Source organism: Lonchura striata, chromosome 5, assembly GCF_050655825.1.
Source record: "Lonchura striata isolate lonStrDom1 chromosome 5, ASM5065582v1, whole genome shotgun sequence".
Classification (NCBI taxonomy): Eukaryota; Metazoa; Chordata; class Aves; order Passeriformes; family Estrildidae; genus Lonchura; species Lonchura striata.
In genome coordinates, this window is record NC_140707.1 from 25,558,066 (window position 1) to 25,581,095 (window position 23,030).

General features: G+C 41.2%; 1 protein-coding gene across 5 annotated transcripts in view; it reads right to left on the reverse strand.

The window, feature by feature from the left end:
- The window catches only part of SERGEF (secretion regulating guanine nucleotide exchange factor), a 141,147-nt gene that overhangs the window by 16,194 nt on the left and 101,923 nt on the right, over positions 1-23,030 (reverse strand). The window lies entirely within an intron of this gene.

The window sequence follows — 23,030 nt, forward strand, 5'->3', positions numbered from 1 at the left end:
GAATACACTTGAATAAATGAACAGTTAAATTTAACATGAGACATCATGTACTTAATTATCCCTTCTCACATGGCAACTGATATGAAATAAACCCATATTACTTTATTCAGTTATGAAAAGAACTTAAGGAAAGCATCATTAAGGCAAAGGTGACTTATATAGGCCTGCTTTTAGAGTGATTTCCTGGGAAGATGCTCCTCAGTGTTTTTTTTTTTTTTTTTTTTTTTTTCCCCATCTGTAGTTGAGGGACATTTGACTATCCCAGGGAACATTTTAAAAGTTCACAATTTACAGGAGTCATGCATACAACATCCTTCAATTAATGGCCATTCAGGACAGAGGAAAGAAAATAATACAGAGTGAAAGCAGAACTCAGTTAAGTACAGAGAAGCCATGCTAAAAGCCATTTGAGGGCTTCTGAATGCATATGGGATCTGTTGAGACAAAAAGCTATTGCTAGGAGTCAGCGTTGATTTCCACATTTGTGCTGCACAGACCCTGAGGATTAAGTGAAGCACGGAATTCCGGAGTCAGGAGAACAGCAGCATCCTGTGAGCGTGATACTTCTGCCTCTGTGGAGAGCTACAGCTCACAGGGCTGCAAAAGGCATCTTATTGCTTTTTTTTTTTTTTTTTTTTTAATGGAGCAAATATCATCTATGAACTGAGATTATTTTCAATTCATTTTGGCACTTATTTCTTACCTTCCACTTTCTGTGTCCAGCACCTCTTTTCCCTAAAAAAGATGTCTTTTTGTCCCCTCTCCCTTCTGTCCTCATCCATCCAAGATTTCTGCAGACAACAGCATTAGCTGCAAATGTACCAGTGGAACAGAGACTCTGCTTGGTACCTCCCCACCAGCAGTGTCTCTTTCAATCATTCTCTGCCAATAAAGGATTTGAGGGGATTGCAGGAGGTTTACTCTCTGTGCAGGAGTAAGAGCTGCACTGTGTAACTATAGCGACAACTACCGTGAAAGCTCTGGATTTTTATTGACACGCCTTGCAACACCCCGTGGAAAAATTTATACAATTAGAGAAACAGAAAATTAAACATCCTAAAGGCCAAAGGAAAATATTGTGGTGATCTGCATCTCCATGCATTGCTTAAATACTTCCTCGTGGTAATTTGCTTCTTTTACTGTATAGTGGTAACATTAAAATAGCATTTTAAAATTCACAGTTTCAACAGTGATTTAAGCCTCCACAATGCCAAAACAGAAGATACACTTGCAATCAGCTCAGAAAACACTGTAGCACATTGCTGTATTTGATAGAGATTCATTACTGGGAAACTGACACTACATAAATGGAGAGGAGAAGAAGGTGCACACATTTTTTCATAGAGTAACAAACATTTGCATAAGGATATACTGAATTATTCATCTCTGACAGACAAGACAAAAGACACATCTTTCTAAAAGGTATTTCTCTATCCAAAGGATATGCATTTTAAAGGATTTTCCTGTGCTCATAGCAGCTGAGAACTGTGTGAAAATGATACTGAGATCCTTTGTCCCAGTCTTAAGAGTTCTGTGACTTGATAGACAAGTTTGACATTCCAAATCCAACAGAACGGTTTCAAGCTCACAGCAAAATATGAATATGCTGCAGTCAGAAATTGCCTCAGATATCCTGGAAAGTTACCAAATCGTTTACGTCGAGCTTGAAAATGCCACCTCTAAATGTTCATCCAAAGCCATGATCCACCGTGCTGGAAAATTGATCCTTGCTAATGGCCACCATTTATAGCCTTAACCTTTACTACATTGCTTCAGTTCTCTCCAACAGCTTACAAAATATGAATCAAAAACACTTCCAAAGATTTTAACAATTACCACCAGACTGAGAGCTAGACCTGCAAAAACCTTGACCTTATCAAAAAAGTGGATTTGCATGGTCACAGGAATTGCCAGTTTTGCAGTCAAGGAATGGGACCAAAACACTTTATTTACCCCAGCTGCCAGTTCTCATTTCTTCCTCTGCTGTCATGATTTATTTCTCAAAAAAGAGCACAATAATCACAACTACTTTTTTTATTTTAATCATCATCCAAAAGAAAAATATTTAATAGCAAGGTTTAGGGAAAATACTGAGCTGTTAATATAGCTCTACTGACTCTAATAGTCTTGCAGTACACAATACAATCCAGGCAGCCTGGAAAGGATGAAAATGATGTGTTGCTATGGAAACAGGAAGGCACATGTTTAGGTTGCTCATCCCTGAAGAGCTGCCCCACCAATATCTTTTAAGTCTGCTAATAAAATTTTAATAATTATTAGAATAAAGTGAATTTCACTTCCTGTTGGACACCAGAAACCTCCTGCTGAACACCAGAATTTTGGTTTACATACTGTCAAGCTCTTTTAATGTTCCCTGCATCCAACTATGCCCTACAACACTAAGAATGAATTTATGTACAAACACAATGTTAACATGCACTTTTCTAGTTCAGCTACTTAAAATTATTATTCCACACAGCAACAGATACCAGCTTCCCAAATTAAAATCTTGTGCATGTAGGAAGGTGCTTTTAAATTTATTAATCAATATTCCATGCCTCCTCCTCCCCCCGCTTCAAAAAAACCAACCATATCAACTCAATAAATCAGGCCTTTGATTATTACTGGCTTAAGACCATTGACTGGGGATATGCCCATTAAGAATGTGACAGTTAGTCCAGTGCCAGTGTTGTCACTCCCCAGACACCCTAAACATCTGCTGTTTCCTAGAAATCGTAGCTTTCATCTAACCATGACATACCTGCAGACAGATCTTTCAAAACACTGGGGCTTTACGAAGTAAAAATGCATTTCCAGACAGCCAAACAGAAAACAGGCCAAGTTATTTGCTGGCAAAACTCCACTTATTTCACTATTATCATAGCAGAGCATCTGGCTCCAAACATGCAGCCACTAATTATTTGTACAGTTAACTATGTCAGTACACTTATTTGTTATTATACTGGGAAATCAATAAGCAAGACTTGGTTAATGCTACTACTAATCTATTAAATCATTCTTTATAAATAACTGAATACAATGTTAAGACTACCAGCACAGTAATAAACAGTTAACAAGCTCTGTATTCTAGATCACAAAACAGCAAAGCAAAGCTGAAAAGACAAGAAATCCATACTGTGAACAAACAGGTGCAGTTTTTTGTTTGTTTTTGGTTTGTTTGGTTTTTTTTAGTGTAGTTGTGGTTTACCTCAGCAGGCAGTGAAACACCACACATCCATTCCCTCACTGCCCCCCAGTGGGATTGGGAAAGAGCACTTTTTTTACAAAAAAGGTAAAACTTGTGGGATGAGATACAGACAGCTTGATAAGACAAAAAAAGGAGGAAGGAATAATAATAATAATGACGATGATAGAAGAATACACAAAAACAAGTGATGCACAATACAAGTGCTCACCACCTCCAGCTGATGCCCAGCCAGTCCCCTAAGCAGCAGCAGCTCTCCTCCCAAATTTTTCCTCAGAATGATGCCATATGGTATGAAATATCCTTGTGACCAGTTTGGGCTGGCTGTCCTGGCCATGTCCCTTCCCAGCCTACTCAAAACAACTAAATCATCGGTGTGTTATCAACAATTTTCTCATCTGAAATCCAAAACACAGCACTTCACCAGCTACTAGAGGAAAATTCACTATCCCAGCTGAAACTACAAGAAGAGTCATACATTATAAATTATTATCTTAAAATTTTAATTAATTTCCATTCATGTATATAGTATTCCTCTGTTTCAGTATGCCTGGTAGAAGGACTCCAGTGGTTCATTCAGACAAGTCATTCAGGAAGAAAACCAACTCTCAGACCTACCAACCGTAAATCTTGACTGCACTGAGATCTTGAATCAGAATATTAGAAGTACCAATGTCAGAAGAGATATGAGTGACAGCAGAAACAATATGTCCTTTAAAGAGGCCAGACTTATCTGGTTTCAGCTTCAGAGATATCAAGTAGGGGTGATTTTCCACACTCTGCTCCCAGAACACACCAGCACTGTCAAGAATATGGCTGTCTCTATCCACTGTTATATTCAAGATTCAAGTGTTCTAAAAAAAACCCTGACTCTAATCTCCTGATCAACTGCACAAGATTTTTAAGGTGTTGGTTATTTTTAAACTAAACTTGAAATACACTGATTTCCTCCAACAACACTCCCATTTCCTTTTCCTGGCTTTGTAATTAACATGAAGACATAATGACTGCAGGCACAGCCCTCCCCCAGACCAGGATCCCACTGTGTAAGCATTATGCAGTAGCTATATTTTTTCTTCCCCTAAGGTATCCACTGTGATATTTTAAAAGATTTATTTGCTCACAGCTAAACAGATGATATTTACTCACATTACAAAACTCCTGTCATACAACTCCAGCATTATTTAACCACCTTCTCTGAGGAGACAACCAAGGACAGCAGGTCAGGACAGTCACACGCTGTCTGGAAAGGCTCGCACAAAGTACACACACATTGTCCCTTTTCCAGCCATGCAAAAATAACCTGAACAAAATCATTATCCAGTTTCATCAGCAGTGTAATACACAACCAAATTTCTGAGTATTTTACTAAATAAGTACGTTCATTTACCCCTTCAGCAATAAAATCCAGGATCTCAGCAGTACAGCAGCTCCCCTTGGCTCAGAAGGTCAATATGACAGTGCTTCATTCCTGTTACTTTTTAAGGGTTTAGCTGCTGCTTGGGCATTTCCACTGGCTACCAAACTATTCCCAAATGTCCTTCCACCCAGGCATCTGCCTCTCCAAAATTTTGGAGACAAACAGCTTACAGGAAAGCTAGAATGACATAGTGACATTTGGAGTACAGTGCCCCCAGCCTCCCTTCCTCATGAAGGTTCCTTTTAGTTGTGACACTTTAGCTAATTTATATCACTTTTATTGTCTAAAAGCCAGAGTGGCCTCACCACTCTCCTGTTTTCCATGTCTGTATTTTAAACCCAGCTTTTTGTTCAGAACTTTCATGGATCCCAGGCAAGAACAGCTTCAGGACATGGAATAGTTTAGTCTGGACCTCTGGAGATCATCTGCTTAACCTCTCTGCTTGAGTGCCTACTACTACAAGTACTCCCATGCCTTGAAATTTCTGCATTGCTATCTTACACTTTGCACCAAGCACAATACCCAGAGAGACTGCTGGATGCAACTGGGTTCTCTGAGGCAGCTTAAGGTTTGCACATGTCAACCAAATTTCCCATTTTTCCAAACTTGTGGGATCTTGCTTTTCCTGCACTCACACTTCTTTCCAGACAAAAACCTCATTCTTTGCTGAGAAACTCAATGTCACTCTGCAAAAAAAATCCTATGTACTAGTCAGCTCCAAAATAGTGTAATTTTCAAAAAGAGTTGGATTTTCAGCTCTTTTTTTCCTTTACTTTAAAAAGCACACATAAAGCTACTTTCTGCAGATGAAGTAAAATGTACCATGTGACTGTGACAGATTGGCTTTCTCATTGGACACTGAAGGGTTGCTATGATTCAGACATTATGCTTTAATATTTAAACTTCCACAAGCTGCAGATATGCTGATATAAGAACAAACGTCAGAAAGCTGACGTTTCCGAGATCCATCACAGAAGAAGGTCAACAACACACTTTGAAATCAGGTTCTTTTTCTGTCCATTGGAATTTCAGTCACTTGGGCAAGAAAAGATTGCCAAAGAGGAATCCAGCACTACACTGCAGCTTTCAGCACTCATGAGGAGACACTATACTGTCATTTCCTTTGTCCTTACTGGGAGATGTAAGAAATAGCAAATTGTTTTATTCATATATATTGAGCCTTTGGTCCTTTTGTTCCCAAAGTCATCTTTTTACACAGATCCACATATATTTACTGCTTGAATTTTGCCATAGTACTGGACTACTTGACTCCACACAGGAAATTTACTCTGCAGTATTATTTTTGCCTTCTCTAAAATTTGGCAGACCTGTCAAACTAGGAGATTTCACAAGCTCCCTATAGCTCAGAGCATCAAAACCATGAGGCCTCAATGTGTTTGGGTTTGAACTGGTTTGGGGGTGCTTATTTTTCCTTTTTTTCTTGATGATAGGACCCTTTATGCTGATTCCAGCCTTAGACACTGCATCCTGAGCAGCAGGACAGCTGGGGAAAACAAGATCTACAGTGTCAGCCACTTACATGTGTTCTCACGTAGTCACCATCTGTTTGGTAGTCCCAGAAGTCAGCAGCTCGTATCACAAAAAGCACTGTCACATTAAACACCCTGCTGACACAGAGACCACAGAGAGAGGGACTAAGCCTTGCTGGCTGCTGAGCCATCAGGTTATGGCCTCAAAATGTAGCAGCACAGAACCTCTAAATGATAGTCCTTCAAGGTCTTTTCCTCCTCTTCCTTCTCCCAGCTACAGGCTTCACACTGATGATCAAATTGTTGTAGCTCACATTGTATAAGTTTCCTAAATAATTGCAATTTTATGAACTTGCAAGTCTGCAAATGTCTCTTATTGCATGTGTTTGCAAGATACGTTGAGAGGATGAAAAAAACCCACTGAAACAAAGGTTATAGTCCTTGTCAAAATAAGCCATGTGTTCTTCATTCAGTGAAGTGCCTAATGGTTAGGTGAGTTAAACAGGACCAGGGAAGCATTTTGAAAGGCTGAAAGGATTGTCTCCTGGGCTCCTACAGAGGAATTATCCAAAGTTTTGCCATGTGGTAGGATGCAGTTTGCTTTCCACAGCTTAACTGGCCTAAGCACATGTGAGTGGGGAAGCTCTACCCTTGGTATCTCATCCATTTCCAAGGTCTTAAACAACACACTGAGCCTTTTGTGACTGTATTGCTTAAGCTCTGATACTGAGAGGAAATAAAAACTTCATGTCCAACCTATCACTACATGACCATAACATGTAGTCCCAGTGAAGGACTCGAGACTGTGACCTGCAAAACACAGAAAAATTTCTGTCATCTCCAACAGGAAAAGAAACAAGCTCAAAAGAAAACCTGTTCATTCTTGCATATATACACACATATACAAAACATGTAAGTATAGGTTTAAATCAAAATATGGTCATAGCAAACCATTACTCCTTGGTATAACATCTTATTTGCCTTAAAATAAACCAGAAATTGTGCAATTTTTAGGCTTAATCTTATTCTGTCAATTTGTTTCCCAGGAACAAGAGATTCTGACTATCTCCAGCTTCATGCTTGGGTTGATCTTGCCAGCAGAGATGATGATGATGTAGCATTTGCATTCTGTAATTCCCCTCAGCAGATAAGTAATTTCTGTTTTTACAGAAATAAACCAATTATCTTTATGTTACATATACATATACTTTTTTCCTAAGGCTGGTTCTTAAACACTTAAATATGCACATAAACATAGAATGAAAATTTTTCTAGACACACAATTTCTTTCCTAGCAACTACTATGTGAAAGCTGGATTGTGAAGTCCCCTTCTTCTCCCTTTCTATCCTCATAAAGGGAGCATGGTAGAGCACTTTGCTCATGGTGGTATTACTGAATATAATTGTTTCAGTAGCAAGAAGCTTGTTTCCCAAAAAAAAGTAGCCCAGCAACAGAAATGTAGGCATGGAGACAGAAGCAGAGAATCCTGGAAAAGCCTCTGAGACTGTTCTGCCAAGTTACACACTTTGATCACTGCGCTCTCAAGATGACCATGACAGCAAACACTTCAAGCAGTCCCCACCTATTGTGACCTAAGGGTCACATGAGAACAGTACTAACAGTACTGAAATATTAACTAATACTGAAATAGCATTTCTCTTTTGGTAGTACCAAAAGGAGCCCTGATGGGAATACCAAGCACTGCCTTCCCCTATGTTCTCAACACCCTATTGCCCAGTACATTGAATAACGATGGCTGATAATTAGTGATTGAGAATCCACTTCCTTGTTAATACAGCAAGAAAGCCACTGCACTTCACACTGACACAAGGGCTGGGTTGCCAAGGGGCTCAGGCCAGGTGGAGCCCACCTGAGGAACTGTGTCATGTTTCTCCAGAAGGCAGCCCTTTGACACAAGATCTGTCACTGCCCGCCCTCCACACATGGCTGCGTTCCCCTAAGGCAAATCCAGCCTTGTTTTTGGAACTGATTTCTGGCTGCACAAAAAAACACCATCAGAAGCTGCCAGACCCAAAGGAGATGGGGCGACCCAAGGGTAGGCAGACAGTCATGGACACGGCAGGATTAGGGGCAGAGCAGCAACACATTCAGACCTTCCTGGCTGGAGAGACACACAGGACTAACTGTGAGCAGGAATGAGTTTAACAATGTAATATCAGCTCAGAGCAGCAGCAGGAGATGAGCAGCCTTCCTTCACACCGCAGGGGATCAGAGATAATTCAGAAAATGGAGACAGATTCAATTTAATATAACAAATTAAAGGGAAACCAAGAGAAAAAATTGGGTCAATCTGGCATGCACATGGCATTCTCATTGATAAAACAAGTAGACAAACAAGATTTTTACAGAGGTCTCCAGAAATGAGCAGCACCCAGAAGCTCAGCAGATGGCCTTAAAAAAGCGGCCTGTTCACTTCAGAGTCCCACTGGGAGCTGAGCCCTTTCAAAATAACTGGAACAGTCTCTAGATATCAAACAACCACCAGCAAAGGAGGTGAATTTGCTTTCACAGCATTTCCTCTGGTTCATTCCAAGTTTTCCCTGCTCATTTGTGTATTTCCAATTAAAATACCATTCTTATTTTCCTAACTGGTTCCTCACTTAGCAGCAGGGGAGGAAAAGCATAAAAACAAAAGCTCTCAGTGATAGAGCCTCAGAAATGCATCCAAATGTGCAGCTCAGGGCTCTGACACAGCAGGGCTGGACAAACTGCTCCTTCCCCTGATGTCCCAAGGACACGGGGGTACACGGGGCTGTACATTTGTATTCCCTGCCACCACCTGGGCCTGGCCTCCCTCCTGGCTCCCCCAGGCACAGACAGACATCATCTCATCATCGGGGAGATGACCTGTGAGCAAACTGCATTGCAGCCCGCGCCGCCCGGGCACCGAGCCCGGGGTGAGGGAACAACACGGAGCAAAGACACAGCACCGCGCTCAGCACAGCAGACGTGCTCAGCTCCTGCCATGCCTGCCCGTGCAGACACACACTCTGCTGCTCCAAGGAGTCATAATGCTGCTGCAGCCTCCAGAAACACCCCTTGTCTCTGCTGTGTGTGTAGAGCCAGAGTGCAGGCTCATTTTCACTCCCAAAAAAAATAATGAAGGAAGAGAAACATGTATTGGTAGCAAAGAATTTTCCTGTGCCCACTGCAAATCTCCCACTGACCACAAATACAGAAAAGAAAGTGTCTGGGAGAGAGGATAAGTCTTTGTTAGCAGTCTAATTTTCTTTTGGAAGCGAAGGGAACACTCGTTGAGAAAAAAGGTGGAGGAGATAAAAATCAGAGATGGTGAAAACGCATTCATAAAGGGCACGAGGAAAAGGGGGGAGGAAATCAATCACAAGAACAGACAAGATCAAAAGGCAGCATAGCAGTAACAGCAGTATTTCCTTGGGAGAAAAAGCTGCAGGATGAAGAGGCAGCACAGCACCACGCTGCGAGGAGTGCTGCTCTCCTCACCCACTGCACAGAGAGAGTTGTTCCTTCTCCATAGCAACAAGATACTTAAAAGCCAATCTGGAGACTGAAGACCAGCTCAAAAACAAAACACAACATGTATCAATTTATTATCTCTATTTTAAGCCTCAGCTGGGAAGTACACAGGATACCATTTGTTTAGCCCGAGGAAGCATCTTCATGGAAAGCTCTTTCCTACCTTTTTACCTCCCTGCCTCAGAAGCAGCCCTTGGTGTGAAGCAAACTGTGGCACTTTGATGTCCCCTCTCTCTGCTATAATGCCAAAGACATCAGGCACAAACACAGCCTGAGGTGCTGGGAGCTGCAGCTATCCACTGCTGCCTTTTGCAGGGACTGCAGGCAGGCATCCATACCTCCAAACTCTTCTCACAGGACTCTGGGATTGGGGGGAGAAAGGAGGAGTTGCAGCCTTTTCCTGCAAAAAACAAAAAAACCACCAAACCACCCCCCCCCCCAAAAAAAAAAAAAAAAAAAAAAAAACAAACCAAATAAACACAATAATAAATAAACAAGACTCCCTAACTTGCTGTTTAGTAGTTACCAGCTCAAGTCACTGATTGCAAGGGTTCAGGATATGCTCTTATCTTGTCCTTGAAGTCTGCCTATACCTGCTTGGAAATCACTCAGGCACCTGAATGACTTCAATAAAGCCATTATGCTGACTGCACTGGCAGGGCTCTGCTAGCACCACAGACCTCACCTCCTCCTCAAAGGCGCCCATGGAGCCCGCACAGCACATTCCAGAATGCAGCAGGATAACCTAAGAAGCCCATCAAGTTTTAGGTGGATGGATCATGCCAAAAAAGCTGCAGAGCAGCTGAAGTTTCAGTCCTGGCCTGGCTTTAGCTTGGGTGCTGGGATGAGCTTCCCCTGCTCCCTTCTTGCAAAGGGGGAGCACACAGCAGCATCGGAGCTGCCCAGGAGGAGCACAGCTGGGCACCTCAGAGCAGCACTGCCTGTGCTCAGCCAAAAGCAGCTGGGCACGCAGGGGTAGGGCAGACGAGGCCACTCTGGTGCAGCCACTGTCCCTTGGGGCACGATGGCATTGCAGAGAGGTGAAGTGTTTACACAGCACCTGAGCAGGAAGGCTTGTGCCCAGTGGAAAAACAAGAACATGCTGAGGGTTTGGAAATGCAAGCTAAGAGTCTTAACTGGCACTGAATACTGGAGAGCTGGTGGGAATTGGGCACGAGGTGGCAACCAGAGCAAATGCAGAAAGTTGTTGATTTTGTCGAAAATATGGTCCAGGGTGCCAATTTTGTTTCTTCTGAAGTTTTCTTCGCTGCAAAATTTTACTGTTTGAAGGACGATAGAACATTCAGGAGGAAAGAAAAGCCTGGTTTAAGATTATACAAAGATGTAATTCCAGTGTCTGCCATTTGAATTTCATATTAGTATTAAACATAGTTCTAGTTTAGATTCACCCATGAGTCATAAGTTAAAAAAAAAAAAAAAAAACACTGTACTCAGCAACTTTGCCTTGGCTCAGCACTATTATCTTACAGACTTCAGCTGTACATCTGCTAAATCAAGAACTCCAGAAAAAAATCCCATCCACACACACTAAACATCCATCTGTCTAACCATTTCTCCGACAGCTAATGTATATTTTGGATCTAAAATATAAAACTTCCAATTGGCCAATCCTTAACCGCTATATTTATTATGGGTCTTGATTTTTCATTTCCTTATGCAACATTTTATTCAAGAATAAAATATTAATTTTCAAGCCACTGAGTCATTTACTGTTACTTTTTTAAAAAATTACTTTGTTTTACTATAAAATATTTCTAAAAGAGCTGCACAGGAAGGATAAGAGTAATATTCATCTGTATAGATTATGAAGTAGAAGGAAAAGCATGAATCAGCTTGTCCTCATAAAAACACATTTGCTAACCAAAGTCTGTTTCCTACACAATTAGTTACAAATGCAGAAATATTTCTTTTAATAAGTTGTTTCAAAGGTTGCCAGGAGCAAATCTCTGTGGAATGCATACAAAGTTGTTCTGGTTTTTCCTGCGTAGGTTACCTCACTGAACTCAAAGTAGAGGTACACAAAGAGCTTTTTAGGAGCTTAGGGAGCAACACAGCTAAAATATACGGTACTTTCCCCCCCCCCCCAACCACAGTGAAAAATAATTTATGAGTCTTTAGCTCAGAGCCTACAGCAGCTCCAGAGAAGTGCTGCTTCCCATGCAGTCAAGTGTTCCCCCAGCTATGGGTTCAGCCTCAGGCAGCCCCACTTTTCTCCCACCAGCGAGCCAGGCTGGGGGTGGCACTGTGACCAGACATGGCATCTCTAAGCTGATGTCATTCCTGCATGAATTTCCAGTGCAGAACAAAAAAATCACAAGGCACAGGCTGTAAATCACAAGGGCTTAGTTGTTCCATCTTAGGAAATTAATTATCCTGATGATGTTATCTTAATTAAATGGTAGCTAATCTAAATTTATATTTAAGCCTGAAATGTGAATATATTTTAAATATGATGATAGCAAATCTGAAGACATAGAGGAAGGAAAGGAAAAATACCAGAGAAAGTACGGGTTGTTGAATTGGGCAGGCAACCATATTTCAAAATACAGGCAATTACAGCTCAGGTGTTTCCTCCTTTAGAGTTGTCTAGGCGAATCACATTTCTAGGGGGAAAATATGAGGGTCCCTAAGCATAAGCTATAAGCAGATACACAAAATATAAATGATAAAATTGTCAGTCTGGGGAAAAAAAACCCCAATATCTGAAGTCAGAGGTTAGCAGAGAATATTTGAGGAGTCCTGCTGTGTGAATAGTTATTTACACTTTTCTAGCTCTCTGAAAACAGTGGTGGTCTTGTAAAAAATTTACAGCCATCTAGCAAGGTGCCATGCATACAAGCCAGCAGCTGCTTGAGAGAGATTATGGGCAATGATAACCTTTACAAAGAAGGAAGAAAAAAAATGGCTAAACATTTAAGAAAGTGCTCCTTTTTCTTCAAGAACCAGGGAAATTAAACATGGCCAGAGAGAAAAAGTGAAGACCAGGAATTATAGCTGTAACTGAATAGAGAGGAGACTACTAAAGGCTGATACCAACATCTCAGCATCTAAACAGTGAGAGACACTAGATGTCCTATCCTTCAATCCATACCCCTCCATCACCATTCCCATTAGTTTCCCACCCAAATCCCCTCACACTGAGAGATCTTTTGTCCTCTAGAGATGAAGGATTTAACTAAAGCAATTACCCTCAAGTATTACCATAAGGAAAGGTAAAACACAACCATCTTTCCCTTTTCCAGGCTGATCTCTACCTGAACATGTACATTTTGCAACCAACAGGCTCAACTTTCTCTTCACTCTTACAGGCAGATGGGCTGCACACAGTCTCCTTTCCTTCTGAGCAGAGCTGGAAGACCCCACACCCTCACATGCCTATCAGTAATCTGCACTGAGTTTTACAAGGTCACATCCTGCATCACTCTAAATTGAATTCCAGCCTTCCAATCAGAGAAGCAAATGCACCTATAACCTTTGCAAGCAATTAAATGTACTGCCCTTGCTAACTCTGGTGATTTCTCCAATACTTGAATCTCAAGAATTTAGTAATTACATCTGCTGGCCTTTGTTCTGCTATGAGGTTGAGACAGCGAGTTTCACTTTGAATGTGTGTCAGAGTCACTTATCAAAAAAGAAGTCCCTTTTAAAGAGAGATTCAATAAAAACAATTGTGCTCTTGCTTTTCCCTTTTGGCAGTACAGAAAAACCTTTACAAAACTAAGATCAGGCTTCTGTGACCTTCATACTCATTGACCCTTTTGTCAATCTTATAAATAAGTTTCCTTATTCCCATTTTAGAGAGGTCTGAGTTTGCCACTGGATATTAAAGAATTTAAGAAAAGTATTTGCTTACATACAAGGGCGATATCCAAGTGGAAAATTTGATCCTTGAATCTAGACAAAAAATAGTTCTACAGTACCCTGGAACACCTGACATACATCACCATAATGAAGCCCACAGACAAGACAAGATAACAATGGACATATTTTTGCTTTGGTACAAACTGTTTTAAATCTGAGCTAGGAAAAGTTAGGCTTTACACTGAAGTAGCCAAAATGCACTTAACTTTCATACAAGTACTGGAACTAAAGTTGGCAACTAAGGTTTTGCCAAAACAAGAATCATTCCAAAATGAAAACCAGAGAAGGAGGATTCAAGTCATGTTATCCCTTTATGGGCCATGTAAGATATTACCTTTATATTAAATTCCATTAGCACATGAAGCTAACTGGAACAGTGAAGAAGAAAAGCTGTTGTCCCCCAGGTGTATCATACCAGTAAGCAAGTGTGCACAGGGAGTGCAAAACACACAATTTACAAAACAGAAGAACAAATCTCTATCTTCACTAGTCTATTTGAAAATAAGAATACCATAACTAAACACAGGAAAGGGAGTTAAGAATACAGGCTGCTACAAATGCTTAATAAATAAGCCCATCTCTATGAAGAAGTGTGATGGAGAGACGATTGTGTTGACCCACATGTGTGCATGAAAGGCAGTACACACACAAAACGCCTGATTTGAGTTCAGGATGAGATGCAGCCAGAGTTAAATGAGCATTTTAAAGAGTAATAAGTTATTCCTGGTGAGACTTGATAAAGGATTAGAGCTTTAGGACAGGCTCCTCCTGCTCTTGGAAATCAGGTATCTTCATTGCCTATAACTAACTCTTATAACCAAAACCTGAGGGATTCACTTCTGGGAAAAATGACCTGATGAAAGAATAAAGAAAGCTAAATGCAGCTTGTAAACAAGGAGGTTCTTGCAATGTTAGCGATATTACATTTTGTTTTCTTGTTATTCTCATCCAGTCAAAGACATTGTCTCCAATTAAGGAGACCTATTTGATTTTGGGGATACAGCAACATGCAGTCATCTAATTACTTGAGATCTGTAAAAATCTTGGAGGCTCCTCTAGAAGCTTGCCCTGGTTCTTGAACCATTGACTTGCTGGATGAACACAACTGAAACTGCACAAGAAAGTGAAGCACAAGAGAGAAAAGGCAAGTCCCAATCAAATGGTGATGACCAATATGCTGTGGCTACTTATCTCCCAAGAGGGAGGTGTGTGGAACAGTAGGAAATGCTGCCAAGTCTCAGACACCGCTGAAATATTTAGGTTCACATCAAGAAAATCAGTGCCAAGACTGAGTGCAGTTACAGAGCAGACACTCATTGCTGATGCCCTGCAAGCATTAACTTGGGATATTTCATTATTTCCACTGTGTGCTGTCTCTCAGACATTGAACTTTTGTCAGTTCAAGGCCATGCTGCTTATTCCAGCTGAACTTGGAGGTAATTCTCACTTCCCTCTCCTTTCCCCTCCATACACTTGCAGAGTGAAAGGCAGCACTGAGTTAAATCTTCATTTTTGTTCACAGGGTTCTTCATGAAAATTGCATAGAACCCATAGCATAGGCATTTGAAAGTGTGCTGCAGCTCCAGTTTAAAAATTAAAAGCATGGGAGAGGACAAAAGTTTTGTAACTGTTACACATTGAAACGCAATAATAAATACATAAACTCCAAAATGTTTACATATTTACTAAATATGGGCTTCTACCCCAGGGACACACCATTGTTTGGCCTACCTCAAGTTCACAAATAAATTTCTTACAGATTTCATGCCTGTCTGTAGAAATGCAGAGAAGCCCACAAGTGGTCACTGCAAGGAAATAGTTTAACAGTGTAATCTCATTTTTCATGGTGTATTTTGTTCCTGTGACTCTACAATTTTAACAACTAAGTTCATTTTTAAACAAAAAACTAAAGTAATTTTAGCTAACTATGTGGGCTCCTCCTTGTTCTTCCTCTCTTTGGTTCTCTTATCACTCTGCCTAAATTCCCATGATGAAGCAAGGTCTGCCTTGAGCTCTGGGAACACAAGATCAGAGCTGTCATCCTTCTGGACCCACCACTGAGCACCACTGGCTGCAATTCAGTCCTCCTGGAGCAGGCAGCATGTGGCTTGCTGTGTTCCTGTCTGCCTATGAATAGTGAGATCCCTGTGTCTGCAGTTTTCCTGGACAGAAATCCACTAACAGCAGCACTAAACTATCAAAACACACAGCTTTGGCCAGGAACTTCAATAAAGGAAAAGAAAAAGGAGCAGAAAGAGGAGTCTTTTCAAAAACATATCATTTACAGCACAAAGCAGGGATTTTGGAGATTTTTTTCTTTTGTTTTAAAATAAAGGTTAACAACTTATTTTGGCATGTAAGAAGACAGATCATAGCAGAAATGCCAATTAACAAAAACAACAAACAAAACATGATAAATCTGACTTGCCTCCCACAACACAAAGCAAATTGTCATTAAGTTACCCCTCTATGCACAGGAATTGAAGTCAAGCCCAGTCTCTCTCCTTTTTTCACACAGGATTAGGTGATAAGTTATCCAAAAACAATCCAAAAGAGCTCCAAAACTACTCCTTATATGGCAGATATTTTTGAAGGCTCCATTCTGACACAGATTTTGGCAGTTTTGAAGATAATCTGTTGGATTTTTTTAATATAATTTTTCCTTCCAATACTCTGACTTTGAGGGGGTGCAACTCACCTAACATCGTAACAAACCTTGGAAGGTAAGGCATTATGCCAAGGCCTACATCTTTGCCATTTCTACAGATCTCCCAGTATGATTATATTAAGAAAAGAAGCCTCATAAGCACTCCAAAATTACAGACAGCTTTCAACTGAATAAATATTAAAAAAAGAACTGACATCAGAAGTTACTCAACAGGAGGGAACTGTACGTAGTGACATGCTGCAGTTGCAGTGAAGAGGAGGAAGGAACTGAACTTCTGCTATCCTTGGTGCTGACTCACCACATTCTGGCTGCAGGATGTGACATCCCTAAAGATGCTCAAGTTTCTAGAGATGTCCCTAATGCAGTCAAGTGTTTCACTGCACAGATACATTGCCTAGAACTGAGACAAAAATCTGAGTGCTCGAGTCCTTAAGAGTGTGGCTGATATCCTGCAGGGTGTCAAGGCTGCTCTTTGGAGAAGGGTGGAAAATAACAGACATTAAAAAGGGCTTTTTGTTGTTAAGGGTCAGTTCTGGTTGTATCAAGACTGAGCTACAGAATATGATGAATTTGCCCAACTTCCCTGGACTGAAAGCCATGTTGTATCACTAATGTCCTTCTCCTTCACCCCAAAGCAAGAATCAAACACTTCTCAGCAAACAAGCAGCCCTGGGTAACAGGAGGGGACAGGAGGGACATGTGCCCCTTGCTGCTATGTTCCAGTTTTGCTCCAGGCCAGAGGCATCACGGAGTGACAGGGACCTTGTGCTGCAAGGAACAGCTCAGCTTAGGTTATACAGAGACAATACCATCAGAACAGCAGAGTATTCATTTATAACAAAGCTACATGAATACTAATGAAAAAAAAAAACCCAACCCCATATCCTAGATCTCACAAATTTGAGCTTTCTTTATGTGCGTGTACACATCTGTGTTTGTAAGTTATATGCACACACAGAGATATATTCACAAACAGGCTAAATATGTTCCCCAAAAGAAGATTTGACATTTCCAGCCTTAATCCTGTCACCTAAAACAGACCAATTTGCACGATCTTCAAGGCCAGCTGCTGGGTTCATCTGCTGAAACTAACTTTACACAAATACAGCAAATACATTTATTTTCTGGGAGTACAATCCTGTTTTGACTCAAACTTACCCTGATTTGCTCTATGCCAGTGAGAATCATTGCTGTTTGTTCAAATAGTATGCATCCTAAATTATGGAGAGAAGGTCACTTTACAGACCCTGGAGCAGGAGGAAGCTCTGGACAAAAATAGGATGGCACTGTCACAGTGTTTATCAGCCAGGTTCAGATCAGTTTCATCCTTAGTGTCTGTGCTGTATTTTGCTACCTATGTACATGACTACCAAGGTAAAGCTTGCTTAATCCATCTGGGAAAAAAATTACAAATACTAGTAATCAGCAGATGACTTTAGAAACAAAGTAATACAAATCTCACCCTTTGCACTACAGACTTTATTCTCACACATAATAAACTACCCACAGACATCATATATACAGCAATAATCATATTTCACTAGGCTCTATCACTCTACATTCAGTCCCCACAGTGACTGACAGAGAAGTGTGGGCTATTATTCCCATGTTGGATAGCAGGTGTAAATTAGAGTTTGACATTACAGATATGTATCGGTATTGTAAAAGTAGAAACAAAGTAAACTATGTAAGAGATCAATAATCACAGGTTTGCTGGTATTGAATGGGACCAAGCCAGCTAGCAGGAAAAATACTTCCTACCCAGGCTCCTGCTCATCACATCCATACAGGAGGGTAAAACCTCATTCACCTTCTTTCCTCACAAGGCCTTTTATTTGTATTACATAGAGATAATTCTCAGAAAACACATGAGGCAACATTGGGAGTGTCAGAGCCCACAGGCAAGAACAGATTTGTCAAAATATCACAGTAGCCTTTTCTGCCACAAAGCCAACTTGGGGATTCACCCACCCCATCTGCTACACAATTACAGGAAGAGGGGTCAGCATGGAGCCAAAACGGAGGGGGAGACATGGGATGACAAAGTCTTCACTCTCTAATCTTTAACAGCTCTGCAGGTTCTACTTGCAGACACAAAACATGAAGGTGAGGGCTAAGAAAGAAAAGAACATGAGGATTTCCCTACACTCATTTTTTTCCTCACTTTAAGGAGAATATTTGAGAATTAAATGAATTCCTAATAGCTATATCCAACCCCACTGCCCTTATGGACCCAGGGCCCATCCAGAGACTGCTGCTCTCTGGCTGGAAGGGCCAGCAAGGCCACTGAGGTTCTGCTGAGCTGCCTTCCAGGAGATGCACCATTCCCTGGAACAGCATCCCTAGCTGCAGACAGTGGTGGCATTACATGCTTCCTGAAATGCTGCTTCTCCCTGCAGCTAAAAGCCTGAAGATCCTTGAGGAGAGGAGTGTTTGCAGACCATACTGTTTGCAAGCTGTCCAGGAAATGAGTCCATCCTATAAAAAAAACCATGTTCAAACTGCAAGCCAAGATGTTCAGCATCTCTCCCTAAGTGGTCTGATTTCTTGCAAATGTTACCTATCCTTACCTCCCACTGAGCTGCACAGCCAGAACTCCCATTCTACAAATGTAGTCACAAGGGTGTTTGAATGCTGACATCTGAAACACCTGAAATGTTTCAGAAACAAGTGTCTGTCTCATTCTTCACCATCTAATTAAAAAAGAGGGTTTCTAGTTCCATACCACTCTTGAAAATCATAAGACGGAACATGGACTATATTGCAGTAAAAAGAAATCTTTTGGTGTTCAGGTAATGAGCACAAAACCTAAGGTACTGCCTAAGGTGAATTTTTCTGCAGTTGGTAAAACCATGGTATGAAAAATACTGATATAAAAAGGGAGGGCTGAGCCTCCCTAACATTTTCATGTATTTAATTTTGGATGATAAGAACATCCCTAGGAAAAGCTCATTCAGTAATGAAATCTGAAATGAAAAATGACCACCCAGAACTAAAAGTAGTCATACACAATTAATGAATTCATTCAGCCAGCCAATAAATCAAACAGCAAACCAGACTCTCTTAATCATGCAGAGAAACATTTTTCAGTGCTTCCTATACTGTACTTTTGCTCAAGGCCTACATTACCAATTGGTTGTTTCTTTAATTCTTAACCATTTACAATATAATGTTATTTTAAATTTAAGTGTCATCCAAGAACCCTTTGTCAGAACATATTATTCTTTCCAGGTTTCTAATCCTCAAAGAAATTATTATCAGAAAATTTACTTTATAGGTTGAAAAAGCTGTGAGTATTCAGCAAGTTATTAGTGCACAGATAGCTATAACTTTCCAAAAAGGACCCTAGCTCTTCCCTTTTTGGCTAAAACTTTGTACATACAGATATCAGACATGCAGAAAATTATCACTGCCTGAAGCTTTTACACTCTTTCCATCAGGGACTCGAGGGGTTTACCTTTGGGATACAGACAAAAATAACTTCCTAAAGTTTTGTCAAAGACACTTTGAAAATTTTCACTTACTATTCCATTTTCTGGGTAACAATGGATTAAATTAAACAGTAACTCTGGTAAAGCTCAAAGCAAGAGACTATTGAGAAAAGAGCAGCTCCACTGAAGCCTGAAAAACTGAGTCAATCTTCTTTGCCTTTCAGTTACACATCTTCTTTCCCCCAGGCTCATCTACTAAATCCCAATAGTTTTCTCATCTCCCTCCAGTTTCCCACAAAAATTTAGGAACAACCAGATCATGCTTCTATTGAACTTTGCAAATGCATGCTTCAATGCAGGAGCTACATGTGTTCTTCACAGAAACCCATCATCAAATTTACACAAAAGAGGCAAAAGTCAGGACTGTTTTCCTACTAAGACTGGAATCTCGGCAAGCTCCAAAGGATCACACTCAAAACCTTCAAAATCTAAGGGGCCTCTGAAGGACAAAGCTGCCTGCCAGTCCCTGGTGTTCTCACTTCTACCACACTCCTTCATGCTGAAATCATATTTATTGGTTTGCTTTTTCCCCTTCGGATACAACTTCCACACACCTGTGACCTAAACTAGCACCAACTGAGCACAAAGGACTGTGCTGATTCTCCAGGCTTTTTCCAACAGCAGGGTCCAGCTTGTGCCAATTCCTACTGCCAGCTTGGTACTGACGGGTCACACAGATTCCTCGCTTCCAAATTTCCACTTTCTCAAGGAGGGCAGTCAAGACAGCCCCAACAAGGTGACTCATCAGCAAATCTCTGCCTCCAATTACAATTATTGTAGCTTTGATTCCTCACTGAGCTCATTAATCGAAGACTCTGCACAGCAGAGACCTTTAATTTTACAGAAATCCTTTCAAGTCTCCTCCAAACCTGGCAATGAAACCAATTTTCCTCCTCCCAAATAGTTCCAACCATAGCCAAGACCTGCCCTGTGTGCAGCAAAACGCACGTGTACCCTGACACACTATTTCTCAGCCAAATTTTCACATGGTGGTTGCCACCTGCACACACAGACTGCTGTGACCAGGTCTTTAGCCCAAACTCACCCAACATTGATCAGAACTGCATGACAGCACCTACAAATCCAAGCAGAAACACGGACCCTAATTCAAACTTCTCCTGGGAGGGTGGTGAACAGCAGCATGGAGCACTGTGCCTGGCTGCTGCTAGCTCTGCTTGGCCCTGCAGATCAGAGAGCAATAGGCAGGAGGGTAGGAAGAGTCCACTAAAGGACACAACACTCCTTTTGCACAAAAACAAAAAAAAACACACTAACATCTTCAATTCATCTGGCCCTGTACCAGAACAGTAGGAATTAAAGTGATGAAATATGACTAAATAGAACTGGGGGGGGAGGAGGGTGGGCAAGGACAGAAACCTCCAACAATGATTTTATTAAACACTATGTCAAGCAAGTCAGAAAAGTTCTGCACCATTAGAGCCTGACCTGTAAATTTTGAATTTCTTAGCTTAGACACAGCAAAAAACAAGTTCTAAGGGTCCTCTCAGGACACCAGACTTTGCTGGGAGGACACAGTCTACTGCCATTTGCAGCTCACCTGTTTCTTACACAGGCTACCTCCTTCAGGCAATACACCCAGGAGTGACAGGCAACACCAGAAACACTTCTTTGCAGGCATTGCTTTGCCCTGAGAAGAGTCAGAGCCTAAAGGAAGAACAGAGCTACATTTTGTACCTTCCAGCTAGCATATTAATTTTGCAGGTCCTGTCACGCTACTAACAATGCTCAGAATCCAATCCATTGCTTATGCCACCCCGTGGGGCTGTGTTTCCTCTCTCCCTGACAATCCATCCCCCATGGCCATGCCACAGTGGGAAGGGATAGGTCACAGGCATCCCAGTACACACAGACAGCCCCTACACAAAAGAGCTGAAAAAAACAGCAAATATGGGAGAGATAGAGGGACAAATTTATCTGTGACTTGACATAAAACTCATTCCTGGCATTCCTGCTGAACTACGAGTGGGTAATATGGGCAGACTTCTGTGCTTCAGTTTTCTTCATTGCTTAAATGTGTGTGCACACATATAAAGCAAGAGGAAAACAGGCTGTTGAAGCAGGAGCTGGCTTTGAACATACCTAGTGTGAAAATCCTGTGCTTTCCACCTCTGGATTACAATCACATTCTTCGAGTAAACTTTGGAGCTACTTGCTCTGAGAAATGTTTTGACCTGAAAGAGACCTAGGATTTTCAGAGCAATGACAAATGTCTTTTTTCACTCCTAGGTTCTAGGTTGGAAATATATCCAGAATACAGAAAGCAAGGATTTTCTTTTGATCAGCAGATAGTCAGATCAAACCACATGGCTCCTCTTGCAGCTCTCTAGGCCAAGGCCAGTCCAGAAATTACCCACAGCATCCTTACTCTGGAAAGATTAGATTAAAAGCTTAGAGATGATGAATATATATCCTTTCCCCTGATGGAGATCATGTATCATCACTTTTCAAATGAAAAGGGGGAGGGACACATGATGGAGGACATTTACCTCATGTCAGCTGAAACACCAGTGCCAGCAGCAGGAGCAGGATGTCCTTCTCCCATACTTTGGATAACCTGCTGGTTATCCAAGTGCAGACTGGATAATCTGAATAGACACAGAGCATTGTCACAGGTCACTGGTGACTTTCCCACCAAACCTTCCACTGTCACACTGTCAGATACTGCAGCTCATGTCTCCCCACCAGGCTCATGCCCCCACAACAAGCACAAAATAAATGCTGGAGTGAGGCACTATGAAACATTGCACTCAAGCAGACCTGTGATACCCACACCAAACATCATTTCACAGGAGAGAAATAGAGCCATCTTCCCTGCTCAGCATTTTGGCACAAAGTGCTTTTTCATTCAGTCATGCTGAGAAAACACAAGGAAATACAGAAAAGCAAGAGTTTTCAAAAATCAATTAAAATAAATTAGTTTGTAATGGCAAGAAAAAGTCCCCCTCTAAACATAAAACCATCTTTAAATGCTAGTAGCAAAAGGATGATCACAGTTACCTTTGGGGTGCAAGTTTTCCACTTATGGTGGATATTCCCACAATTTCAGGAACAGAGCATAGCACACCAGATACTGGACACAGTAATCTATAGGGTGGGTGAATATGGGGAGGGTGGACTGCAGTGTTCCAAACTCCTAAAAAGAAAAACTGAGTATTTGTGGATTTTTCTCCTTGAATGCCTAATAAATGAGCTCCTGGCTCGGTGTGCTCTGCTCACCTGAGCTGACCCACTGGAAACTGCCATGGAATTCCAGCTCCCACCATGAGCAGGGTGGACAAGAACACCAAACAATTACATTTATATTTTATGATATCATCAAGCTATCTTTTGCAAAAA